The 13751-nt window shown below is 54.6% G+C and overlaps 1 long non-coding RNA gene across 1 annotated transcript; it reads right to left on the bottom strand.

Annotated features, from left to right (window-relative positions):
* Positions 1-5690: 5690 nt before the first annotated feature.
* On the bottom strand, positions 5691-12094 carry LOC128567646 (uncharacterized). The gene is made up of 2 exons (XR_008374909.1): positions 7019-12094; positions 5691-6436 (listed from the first exon to the last, which is right to left on the bottom strand). It is a non-coding gene; the product is annotated as an uncharacterized LOC128567646 (long non-coding RNA).
* Positions 12095-13751: the final 1657 nt, after the last annotated feature.

Here is a 13751-nt window from a genome sequence, read left to right as displayed (position 1 = left end):
GCAGAGCCGCTTCCCAGTCCTTACCCCCGGAGCTCCAGGGTGACTTCACCCTTCCTCGCCTTTGAGCCCAGGAAAGGAGGGCACAGCCTCCTGTTTTGGAAGGGAAGGTGCTCAGAGGGGGTCCCTGGGAGTGGAGGGCAGGACCAGGCCTCCAAGACCCCCAGGCACAGCCACTGGGTCCAGGTTTTGGCTGTTGATTGACAGACAGCATTCCCTAGACATCTTCTGTGTAAAACTGATTTTGCATGTGGACAGACACAACTTTGATCAGATTGGGGGGCAGCTCACAGAGCTTCATTTACAGGATATGTCTGTTGTTTTCCTGCAAAGGGGCATGCTCAGTGAACATGTGCAGCCTGAGCAGGGCCTGGGCTGAGGCATGGGTTACATCCCCGGAGCAGTCAGGGAGCCAGGCTGGGGGCAGGAGGGCGTCCCTGTGGGGAAGCAGCCCCCTGTGGGGGACAGAGATGGCAAAGTGGGGCTCCTGGCCTTTTCTGTGCTGTGGCAGCTGCTCAGATTAATGTTTTAAAATAACATGTAGGTTTATAAGGGCAATCAATGAAACTAAAATACACATGTCAGGATTTAAAATGCAAAGCGAGGTATAATAATTTCCGAGCTTCTTATGAGCACATTTCATGACAAGACTGGGCATGGCACCCAACAACTACAGTGATGTTACTGCCGTGTTGGGCAAGAACATCACTCCTAGGCCCCGACAATGCCTGAGATTCAGTGTGAAAATCTCTGCAGCTTCCATTTCTGTGACTGCTAACACTGCTGTGGGTGGTTGTTTACATAAAGAAATAGAAGAAATTCAAAACTTCATTAGAGGTTAGTAGAAAGATGTCGTCATTTTTTTCTCCTGACTTTTTTCTTTTTCTCAAGGGAAGATCATCTATAGAGACTCTGCCAAGGTTGGGCACGGGAGGTCCTGAAGTACCCAGAACCTGCGCTGGAGCGTCAGGGGACAGGGCGGGGGCAGTCCTAACAGGAACCCAAGAGGGCTAGTACGTCTGACAAGCACCCTCCCCACTTTCCTAGGACCCAGACTCCCAGTACGGTACTTGCCCAGAGCAAGCCTATTGGGGTGACCCCTGGGTGAGTGATCCCAGGAAGACCAGAGAGGGTATCAGCCAGCAGGTGTTTCTACCAGATAAATACTCTCAGCCAACCCTCCTCGCTCAGCACCCACCCAGCAAAGGCAGGGCACTGCTCAGAGCAGTGCTTGGGGCCACATGTGCTGAGGACACCCAGAGCCACTCTACGTCGGAAATGTTCTCACCAATGGAAAACCACCTCCTCCCTGAGGACCCCGTGTCCTCAACTGCTCGGGGCTCTGGCACTTGCCATCTGGGCTCCCATTCAAAGGAAAGTGCCCATCCAAGCTAGGGGTTCTGCCCCTCACACTGTGCCGCTGGGTGCCCCCACACCTGGAGCCTCTGCTCTGTGTCACTGTGTCCCACACCCACCACCCTCCTGATGTTGCCCACAACACCATCACCAGCACCTGGGGACACGGGGGTCTCCAGGGGGTGCAGGGGTGGGCCCTGAGCCCCCAAAGCAATTGCCACTCCCCCACGCCTGCAGGTCCCCAGACTCCAGGCTGCAGAATCCCACCCTCACCCCACCCGGCTTGTCTGAGCACGGGCCTTCTGACCTGTCTCATCTTGCTGGCAGACTGGGGATAATGACGCTTCCCTTACAAGGAACATGTGGGGATTAATGACTTAATGCTGCCAAGCACCCATGTGAGTCTGCCAGGCCAGCTGAGGAGGGCTGCCTGCCCTGCAGTCGGGGCTCAGCCCTCGGGACAGGACACCCCTGACACTGTGGGGGACTCCTGGGAACTCCCCAGGCCTCCTCTGTAACTTCACCACCCTGCAGCCACTGTGGCTTCCAGCCCTAAGAGTCTGACTCCTGCTGCTGGGGCCACGCATCAGAGGGAGGGGGGCAGCAGGGCTGCCCTAGGGGAGGAGAGGGGATGAAGGGCTCTGCCTGTCTTTAATAAAAAGCACACTGGAGCGGCAGGCTCAGGGACTCCTGAGACTCTGGTGACCACTGACACCTGTGGGTCCCTCAAGTGCTTCTCAAGTCACAGGAAACCAGCATCTGGGAGAGCGCAGTGGGGTCTCCTAGCCCCCCACAGGGCCCTCTCTCCCTCACTGTGCCCATCTACATGTGACCTGAGGAGCAGCCGGGGACCCTTCTGATGAGGGCCCAGGCCCCCCTCCAGAGCATAGCTCATCCCTGCACAAGTGTCCTGGGGCCACTACGCCCAAGTCCATAGATGGGGGTTAAACACAGAAAGCCATCCTCCTACACTCTGGAGGCCAAAGTCCAGGATCCAGGGGCTGCTCCCCTTGACTTGCAGACATCTGCTGCCTGTGTCCTCCCAGGGTGGTCCCTCTGTCCTCAGCTCCTCTTCTTAGAGAAACACTGGTCTGATGGTGTTAGAGCCATTGTAGGTGCTGGGTCAGGGCTACAACACGTTTACTGGGACAGTTGGGGGCTCAATTCAGTCCACAGCAGCCTCCACATCGCTCCACACATCCTGCTCCCTCGGCAGGGAGAGGCCTCCCATCCAGCGTCAGTACCGGTTTTCAAGGTCTGTGGAGTGGGAAACTGAGGGGCGGGCGCCTCATGTCTGGAGAGGACCCAGGCAGGACGCCTGCCTCAGAGCCTCTGCAGTGCACCCTACACACCTTCGTCCTTCCTAGGAATGTCTGTCCAGCACATACAAAGTGCCAGACCCAGGACAGATGCCGTACCCAGAGGTGAAGGGCGCACAGCCTCCATTCTGAGCCTGTGAGTTCTGGGCACCCCAGGTGGCATCTTATGTTTCCCAGAGCCCCCACCCATAGCTGGTGTGAGGGTATCTGGCCGACTCCTGTGCACTGGTGGTCAGCAAGAGGCAGGCGATTCCCGGGCTCCAAGAGAGGCAAGGCTGGCCACTCATCTACCCAGGTGACAGTAACAATGGGAGGTGGAGAGGCACAGGGACGAGGCATGGGAGACAGTCAGTCCTCGGTTATGCTGGTGACCAGGCCCCGGTGGGGCTAAGCTGGACACTTTCAGAGCCAGCCACCCTGTGGGTGAGGGGCACTTGTGCTGCTGGCCCAGCTTGAGCACCGGGAGTTTTCCCAGATATATTCATGGCATCTCGGAGCGTCCTCCACCCCACCGTGAGGCAAAGAGACGCTCAGCAAGGTAAACGGCAAGGCCAAAGCAGAGCCCGGGTTCCAGCCTCAAAGCTGTGGCAGGCCAGGCCAGTGGGCAGAAGCCAGGCCCAGGGCCAGTGACCGTCCCAATCCCCTTTCTCTTGGGAGGACCCATCTCACCGTCTCAGATGGTCTCATAAAAAGGTCCCTGCCATGGAGGGGAGCATTTTATTATAATGACATCTTGTATTTACAGAGCGCCCATCTCCAAGAAACACTTAGTTCTCATGCCAGGTCCTCTGAAGTTCTCAGAGGAAGCAGGGAAGGATTAATTGGCTATTAGCATTGAGGAAACTGAGGCACGGGCAAGTTAAAAGACTTGCCCAGAGCATGAAGAGGTTAAAGGCAGAGAACGGAGCTCAGATTTGGGGGTGCTGCTTCTTGTGCCCTGATCCATGGCACATCTTAATTTTTATGGAACCTTCTGAAGGAGGGGGCAACAGTGTGGCACAGGGGGCTGGTGGCAGCCACAGAGCATCCAAGAAAACACCTCCACAGTGGGGAGTGGAACCCACTTCTGAGGCCAGCCCAGGGGGCTCCCGGGGCCGGCCCACCCTGCCCAGGCGTGACATCACATGGGCAGCGTGATGCCTGGTCCCCAGCCTGTTCTCCTGGTCTTCTCTCTCTGATCCAGGGCCTGCCAGTCCCTAATTATATTTCCTATAAGGCAACGCACAACCCAACGGGGCTCCACAAAGACAGAAGAAGATGGCCGTGAAAGTGTCCACGAGCCCCTTGCAGAAAAGCCTCGCTATGCAACAGAGAGTGCGGCTCGGGCCTCGTGCAGCCCCAACACCAGAGGCTGTGAGTGGGCCACCACGGGCTGAAGGGGAAATGTCTCGCTGAGGGCCCCGGGTCCCCGCCAGGCAGGCAGAGCACTGGGCCCCTCCTGTGGTGGAGAGACAGGGGCTCTGAGCAGACAGACTCATGCAGATGATCCGAAAAACAGGAATGTCAGTGCCAAAGATTACAGGAGGGAATGAATGACAGGAAAGCCCTGGGCACCGTAACCCAGGAGGGCGACGTACCCCAAGGCTCATAAGGACTGCCTGACACACAGAGAAACTGAGGCAGGACAGCTGGCTCCAACCCCCCACACTTCTCTCTCTCACACACCCCCAAACTCACCACATGGATATACACACACCACACATCACACACACATCACACACACACCACATATCACACACATACACACCACACACCACACATCACCCACACACCACACACCACACATCACCCACACACCACACTCACCACACACCACACATCACCCACACACCACACACCACACATCACCCACACACCACACACACCACACACATCACCCACACATCACACACACTACACACACGTCACACACACCACACATCACACACACACATCACACACACCACATATCACACACATACACACCACACACCACACATCACCCACACACCACACATCACCCACACACCACACATCACACACACACCACACATCACACACATACACACCACACACCACACATCACCCACACACCACACATCACCCATCACCCACACACCACACCACACATCACCCACACACCACACATCACACACATACACGCCACACACCACACACACATCACACACACCACACACCATACACATCACACACATCACCCACACACCACACATACCACACACACAGCACACATCACACACACCACACATCTCACACACACACCACACATACACCACATATCACATACACACCACACACCACACATACACACCACACACATCACACACACCACACACCACACACATCACACACATCACCCACACACCACACATATCACACACACAGCACACATCACACACACCACACATCTCACACACACACCACACATACACCACATATCACATGCACACACACCACACACACCACACATCACACACATACACACCACACACCACACACATCACCCACACACCACACATCACACACATCACACACACCACACACACATCACACACACCACACATACACACACACACCACACATCACACACACCACACATACACACACACACCACACATCACACACACCACACATCACACACATCACACACACCACACACACATCACACACACCACACATACACACACACCACACATCACACACACCACACATACACACACACCACACATCACACACACCACACCCACCACACACATCTCACACACACACACATCACACACACACCACACATCACACACATACACACCACACACCACACATACACATCACACACACCACACACCACACACAGCACACATATCACCCACACACCACACACATCACACACACCACACATACACACCACACATCTCTCACACACACCAAACCACCCACTGACCAAACACAGCATGAGGAAAACTGAGACATTCTGTGTCCGTCGTGTGATGCAGCTTGAAACAATCAGTGCTACCCGTGAGATATTGCCAAAAACTTGAACCTGAATTTAGTTGAATGTCTAAAGGTAAATTCTATTCACAGGAACCGTGAAGGCGAGAGGACTCAGTCAACTGCCGTAAGGAGGAGAGAACAGACGATCCCACGTGGAGGGCATTTCAGGACAGTTCAGCAGTGTCTTCAGCCAGGCTTTCTTTCTAAGGGAGGAAAGAGACTCGAGATGTTAAGACCTAAAGTTCCTCACAACAGATGTAGCGAGCAGGCCTCCCAGAAGACCTCCCCAGGGACACTCGGCACAGGCCCAGAGCCCACAGAGGCCCAGCCTGGGCGACCGCAGGCCAGGACCCCCGCAAGGCTTCCTGGAGGAGGAGCCTGCAAACGGGGCTGCTGGTGCTCCGGTGTGTGGGAGGGCTTGAAGGCAGGAGACCCGGTTCACACTGGGGCATCTTGGCCCTAGAAAACGGTTCGCAGGAGGGAGGAGTCTGGAAATACTTACAGCGACTCTGATTTTGAAGGATCTTAGATGTCTGCGTAGGGAGATTTGGGCTTTATTTAGCCAGATGGAAAAAATAATATAGTGATTAATGATTTCCAGCCCTTCATTCTAGGAGTAATGCAGTGGTTCTGGGTGGACAACTTGCACACAGCTTGGGACTGGCTGGGCCTCTCCATCGCGTGCCTGCACCATCAGCCAAGAGCATGTGGCCCCTCAGGGGTGGAGGGGACAGTCTCAGAGCCCAGAACCCAGGGTGCAGGGGGCATTGTTCTCCCTGGGAAACAAGGATTCTCATTTGCTGCTGACAAACAACCTTCTATACTTTACCTTCTATAAAACAGGGACAGTTTCCAACTTAAATAGCGTTTTAACAGGTTGAGTAATTAAATTTTTTTTTAAATCTAATATATATTAATAGCTCAGTAAATGGTAATTATTCTCCCTTCAAGATCTGACCAAGTGATGGAGGCTAACCAAAAGGTCATTCCTTCTGGATCAAGGAAACTTCTGCTGGGAACATTCATTCACCCACTCACTAACCAACTGTTGGCAGCCCATCCAGAAGCGATTTTATAATTTACTATAATTAACTCGCCGTGCCAACTCTGTGTGTTGCACGTGCCCACGAATGGGCAGACGCCACTGGAAAGGCAGCTAGGTGGCCGAGATTAGCCAGCCCCAGGCCCCAGGATGAGCACAGGCAGAAGAGGTCAGTGATCCCTGAAGTGCAGCTGCAAAGCCACAGTCTTGCTTTGGGGACAGCTACAGGGACACCACCCAGGGTGACCAACCCAGGCATCAGGCCTATCAATGTCTGAAGCAACCACATGAGGTCAGGCACAGGCAGGTGGGGTACCTGGAGGGGCAGCCCTGCCAGGCCCTGGCCTCCCCTTGGGGGATGAGGTCATTGGCACGGCCAGTGGGAACAACGGCCAACTGCAAAGCCAACAGCTTGGAGCGGTTGTTTGTTGTGCTGGGATGCTTGCCTGTATCTGTCAGCCTTCCAGAGGGGCTTCCACGTACCCGAGTCATTGGATGGCATAAGCTCAAGTTCACACATTCTTCAAAGGAGGATTCTAGATATAAACAGAACAGACTCTTGGATTCCTCAAGACTGTGGGGGAGGAGCCATAAGTCAGGATGAAGCAAGATCTTGTGTGAGTGGCAGAGGGGGCCCTTGGGTCAGAAGGGGCTGGATTATAGGTCACGTTACCCCTTTGGAGGCTGCTCATCTTTGCTTCTGCAGGGCGTCCACTTGCATGGCAAAAGACTAAAATTCCCCATCCTGATGCAACTGGGGACAGGAGTCCAGGTGGGACAGTTTTGGATTAAGGGTAGTCAGATTTCTTGGCATATATAAGGAATTTGATAAATATGGATGTTGCGTTGAATAAATGAGTGAAAGGAAAGGAAAGACCGGGAGGAAAGGCTGTCGGAAGGCAGGCTGCCTGGACGGATGGCCCAGCCAGTGCTGAAAACCCCTTTGTTCCAGGCACTGGAGTGTAGTGACGGGAGGGCCGTGGGCCATCAGAAGAGAGGAAAACTTACACACAATGCAAGGTGAAGGGCAGTAAGTTTCCCAAGAGGAGACGGAGCTGGGGCTAGAGCACTTGGAAAGGGAACTCTTGTAGTTTTTAGTAGCAGCCAACATGTCTGTCACACAAACCTGCTCCGGTGTCCTCCAGCTGCCCTCTCAGGTAAGTACCACTGTTCATCTGTTTCATAGATGAGCAAACAGGTGATCAAGGCCAGGTGACGACCCTGGAGTCATATCCCATCTGTGCAGTGGCATCCCTGTGTCCTGCCAGACTCCATCCCTCCCACCGCACTGAGCTTCCAGGTCAGGGATGAACATATCCTGCTGGAAGAATCCGCAGCTGTGTTAGGCAGATCCTTACCTGCTAACAGAGAAAATCAATCTTGAAATTGGGCTTAAGGATGAGAAGAACTCTCATGATGGCCAATACCTTATACCCAAAGCTTGGAAGACACCACAGTCTAGAGAAGATTATGGACGAGAACTTTTATGAGGAACACCAAATGTGTGGTGTGAACGTGCTCCCCCTGGGTCTTGCCTGAGACTCGGCACGTCCGGCACGTGTGCAGTTTGTCCCTCTTTTCATTTCCTATTTTCCTCAAAGCTGGAGAGTGGTCAGTGGGAAGTAGCCCACCCTACTTCCAGGTGGCAAATTCTAGCAGCCTAAGCCGTAAATTGGACAGGACACTCCTAAGCCAGTATCCAGGGCAGCAGAGAGTAATTGAGCCCTGGCCAAATGCTTGACCCTGTTGGAATGTGCAGAAGTAAAAGCAATCCGAAGAAACACGTCAGATCCCTGCCAATTACTGTCCCTATCAGGATGCACCCAGCTGCAAGTAACAGAACAGCCCACTGACAGTGACTTAAATGAATGGAGATGGTCTTTCTCCCAGCACAAAGAAATAGGAGCTGCGTCCCTGCTGGGAGCTTCCAAGGTTTGCACAGGCAGAGCCAGCATCCATGCAGTTCTCGGACCTTTACTCAAGGTCACAAGGTGGCTGCTGCAACTAGCCACAGGGAGCCTGAGATGGTGAGTATCTAACTTTCCATCCTCTGGGGAGAAAAATGTACCACTGTGAGTACTCAGGGGCCAGGCACATGTCTTCTGCAGGACAAGCGTGATCCCAAGCCCACCCAGAATGGGGGAGAACCTCCCCCGAGTTCCCACCTCCCTGCCTGTGGTCGGCAACATTGCTCACCTCAGGCCTGCTGTAACCTGCCGAGGCTGTGAGAGCTGGCTGTTTGCTTCCTCCCTGGCTACTGGCCAGTCTGAAGTATTTAGGAACCTCATGCACACACTGACGGAGTTCTGACAAAGGCCACCAAAGGGAACATTCTCTCTGTAATCCCAAAGCTTAGCATGGGATGAAAAGGCCTTGATTGAGGGCCTGAGGCTTCTACAGTGCAGGAAGAGGAAGGACTGCACGGCCACTTTCCAGGGCAGCCAGATGTGGTCAGAACATACCACCCACCATTCCCCACGTGCGTCCCGTGGACTGCAATAACCAGGGCCATGTTGCCCGAGGTTCCCAGCACACAGCCCAGGCCAGGATATAGCAACAAGGGGCTCTGGAGGCAGACAAACCTGCCAGGGTTTATGACCTGGCAACCCCTGGTGGGGACAAGGATCTTAATCTCTCTGTGCCTCAGTTTCCCCATCTGACCATTGGGGGTTGCTGTGAGGATTCAATGTCGCAATCCCTATGCAATAGATTGATTGCAAAAATGGCCACAGCTCTTCCCATCCCTGAGTCCACACCCCTTTGCAATGTGGCTTTACAGGACTCTCACCAAAAGGTGGAGTCTGTTCCACATCCCGGAATTTGGGCAGGCCTGTGACTTGTGATGGCCAGTAGAATGCCCTCCAAGTGATGTCATGCCGTCTGAGCCTCCCACACCCACAGGAGTTATGTAACGGGCCTAGCCAGCGAGTGGCAGAGGCTGAAGGACCTAGCCTGCCCCACTGTCAGGGGCTAACTGCCAGCCGCACTCTTCCCACGTAGCAGTGCCCTTGCAGAGGGAAGCAGGCTTGCTGAGGCCGTGCAGGGGGGCGCCTCACACTCCTTCTGCCGTAGCAGGGTTGCCCACGGGGGCTGCATTCTGGGTCGGAGGAGTGCTCTGTACCCACAGGTGACCTTGGGTGACTAGGCAGGGCTGGTCGTATCCCCCTTCACGTTTGCCTAAATAGCCACAACTAAGGGGAAAGGCGCTGGGGCCCAGGACGGCTGGAACGTGTCTACTGCTGTTTGCTTGTTTGTTTTTAATTTATCTTTGCCTGATGCCTTTCACAAAAGATGTTGTTTGAGGGGTTTATTTGTAGCCGATGGTCTATACTTTCCTTTGGGTCTACTGTAACCACCACACCTCATTGTGTGAGGAGGAGGGGAAACAGCCCAGAAGTTTCGAACGTTACCTTGGAATGGGCATTCAGTTTTCCATCAAGGGACGCAGCCCTGGACTCTGCAGCCACCCTGCAGCCTTGAGCGTGTGCATCAGGACTTTGGTTCACAGGATAGTTCCATTCTGTTCCTAAAATCAGCCAGTAGCCAAACTACTGATGCAAAGTCAAATGGTGTACAAAGCTACCATTGCTAATCTCCTGTTAATAATCTTGAAATTTGAAAAAACGAACTGAAATAAAACATGAATAGGAGAGTTCACAGGCCTGCTTGGTTAGCTGTGAGAGCCCAGCTGGGAACACCAATGTCTTCCACTGGATCTGGCCTTGCCAGTGGCAGCTAAGGTTGGTCTGCAAACTGTTTGGAGCTCTCCTGGCCCTGGATTTAGCAGCCTGTCCACAGTTCTGGGCTGCAGCGCTCCTCTGAGGCTTCTAGTATTTGGCAAAGATGCTCCACGACTGTCCAGAGAAAACTATGCGTTTGCCCTCCGTCTCTAGCTCCAAGAAAGCAGGTGATCTGTCTGCCTCTGGTTTTTATAAGAGTTGCATGTCTTCAGCACTTCCTTGACTATGGCTATGCAATGAATAGGCTGGATTAATTGAAGACACCCCTGGGCCAGAGTCAGAACCCCCGGGCTGGCTCCTTAAAGTACAGATTGCTGAGCCCTGCCCAGACTCAGGAGGGATTTGCAGTCCCTCACAAGGTCCAGGCAATGCTGCTGCTGCTGCCTCCAGGAGACCCCACTTTGAGAACCACAGGCTTAGCCGCTAGTGGCCTCTGGGGCAGATGGCTTGGCTCCGCAGGGCACCTCTGCTGCTGTTCAACCTCCCCCTGCCTCAGCTTCCTCATTGGAAAACTGAGAGGATTATAACACCCACACCATGCAGTAAACACCACATAATTGCCACCTACATGTAAGGAAGTACATAGGAGAAAAAATCGAAGTGACGCTCCCCACCGCCCTCTTCCCTTCCCTGTCCTTCTGCCTCCTACCCACCCCGTGGACCTGGAGCCAGGGGGATGGGAAGCCCTGACGTCTGTCCAGGACCCGCTGTGGGCAGCCAGCCCTGACTGGACAAGGTAAGCAGATCTCAAGGTCACATTTAGACTCTGGGCCTGGGGCTCCATCGCCATCTCAGAACCAGCAGAGCCAGTTCCCCTGGGCGCAGAGCAGCACATGCTGGGTGCTGACAGGCAGGGGAAGAAAACATCCCGCGGAGCTGTTTCCAGCATGCCCACGGCTGCTGGCAGGAGGCTTCATGGCGTTCAGCTCATGTTTCCAATAGGGTCACCCGTCCCACACTTATGTCTTCCCCACTGACACAGCTTATGCTGGGGACTGCCTGGGACATCAGCCACCTGGGGCTCTGGAAGGACCTTCTGGAAGTCTCTGCTCCCAGCCTGAGTGTCCAGGGCAAGACTGGCACCACCCTCCAGGGAATACCTGTACCCACTCTGCCATCTGTAACACCAGCCAGGAGACAGGAGCTCTCCAGTTACCCCTCCCTCCCTTCCCGGGCTCCTGCTCTCACAACCCCTGCTCCCCGAGCAGCTGGAGAACCCTCTCAAACATGGATCAGACCCCTCCACCCCCTTGGAATTGCTCACTGCTCACAGGATGGCTCTCAGGCCCCTGGTAAGCTGGCCCTACCAATTCATGCCACACCCGTCCCACCGCCCACTCCTGGGCCACCAGGCATCAATCAGCACAGTCACACCTGCTGCACCGTTGTCACGGAGGGAGGGCCCTTCTGCACCCAGGCTGGCTGGAAACCCCCAACATAACTCCTAGGAGGCCTGTTCTGGTGGCTCTGTCCCCCTCTTTTCTGGCCACCCCTCTATGCCGTGTCCAGAGCCCTATTAGGACCATGCCCTTATCCCAGCTTAGAAATCATCAGCTCCCACGTCTGGTCCCTCACCAGACTGATTCCCTGCAGCAGGTTGGTCCCTCCAGCTCGGGCAGACCCAGAAACTCCGGCCTTGTGCAGTTTGGGCAACTTACCCACACAGCACTCTGGGGTTCAGGCTCATGGCTCCAGCTACCTGGGCCTAAGATCCAGCTTCACCAAGGAACTGGAGCAGGTTATTTCACTTCTTGGTGCCTCTGATTCCTTATCAGCAAAATGGGTACAACTCTGACTCAGAAGATGGAGAGGCCCCCACTGCAGGCCTCCCATGCACTTGTTGCAGGTGACCCAGGGGGCCAAGGCACAAAACAGAAAATCTGCTTACGCAGATAGGATCCTCCCCCCTCTAGCCGGGTGGCTAATCAGAAGGGTGGTGTCCCCGCACTCAGGAGGAAGAGGCAAGGGGCGCTAGGCCACCTATTTCTAAGACGCCTGTTACACCCACAGCCCCCTGCCTGGCTGGCGCTCTCCGCATGTGTTTGGAGACATCCCCGTCTTCTGCCTTCTAATCTGGAGGTCCCCAGAGCTGCTCTCTGATGCCAGAATGTTCTCTGGAACCATGTCAATTTCGTTCATCTCCTTAAGGCTCCGCAAGACTTGGGGGCCAAGATCAAGCAGTCCACAGACGCCCACCTGAAGTCCAGAGTTAGGCTCCCACAGACACATGTACACACATACACAGGCTTACATACACGCACACACCTGTGCCTGCTCACCCAACACACACACGTAGCAAAGGCTCAAACACACACACACCAAGTTTTTTATCATTTTTGCTTCAGGTTTTCGCAGAGTGGGGACTATTTTAGGCTGAGAAAAGCAACTTACTGCTTGTCTTTAAGTCTGTGTGTGTCTCTAAGTCTTGTGAACACAGTGTGGGTGTGAACACAAGTGCACATGTGAACCTCTGCTCAGAAACCTGCAGAGAACACAGACAGGGGAGACGAGCAGCTCCTCCGACCCTGAGGACGAGAGCAGGGAGTGAGCCTTCTGTAGCAGAGGCCTGAGGCTGTGCTTGAGCTCTCACCCGACGCCCAGACAGGCCCCCATGTGGCGTCCATCACACTGTTGGTCACATGAGGGTCAGTGTGAGTCCCTCCCCAGCGGCAAGTCCTGGCCCCAAAGTGCGCTCCTCCGGGGAGATGGGAGAAAGTGGCAAGGAAGCCTCCTTCCAGAGGCCCGGTGTGTCCCACGGCCTCCACGCAGGGTGCTGTGGTCATTGGCAGGAGCAACGTCCGCCTGGCGGTGCTGCACTGAGTTAGTCAGGAAGGCCCATGAGAGCCTGGTGGCTGATATCGGCCTGCTGATGTGGGTCAGTTTCCACCTTTCCCACCACAGTGATTTCCTCATCTTTAAAGCTGGGGTGACACCAACCACCTGACAGCACACTGTGAAGAGGCATCCCGGATTGACACACGACGCAAAGCCAGAGTTTAGTGGACAGTAGCTGTTGCTAGCTAGCAACGAGGGTAAACACGCCACCCAAACAGAAGGCAGGCACTCTGCTTAGGAAAACGCACCTTCGGAACGGCCCCCTGAGGACACCCACGTCAGCAGGCTAGAAGGGGACAGTGCTCCAGGCACAGATAAACTGGGTTATTTTTTCTCCCACAAGAGGAGGAAGGTGACTGAGGGAAGGGGGCAGGGTGGGAGGAGGGAGAGGCAGGTGGGGCCTGACCTGACCGCAGATAGGAAATTCCTCAGCGCTGAGTCAGCAGAGGACAGGCCAACAGGACCTTCACTAGG

This window comes from Nycticebus coucang, chromosome 16, assembly GCF_027406575.1.
Source record: "Nycticebus coucang isolate mNycCou1 chromosome 16, mNycCou1.pri, whole genome shotgun sequence".
Lineage (NCBI taxonomy): Eukaryota > Metazoa > Chordata > Mammalia > Primates > Lorisidae > Nycticebus > Nycticebus coucang.
This window is presented reverse-complemented; position numbering and strand designations above follow the sequence as displayed.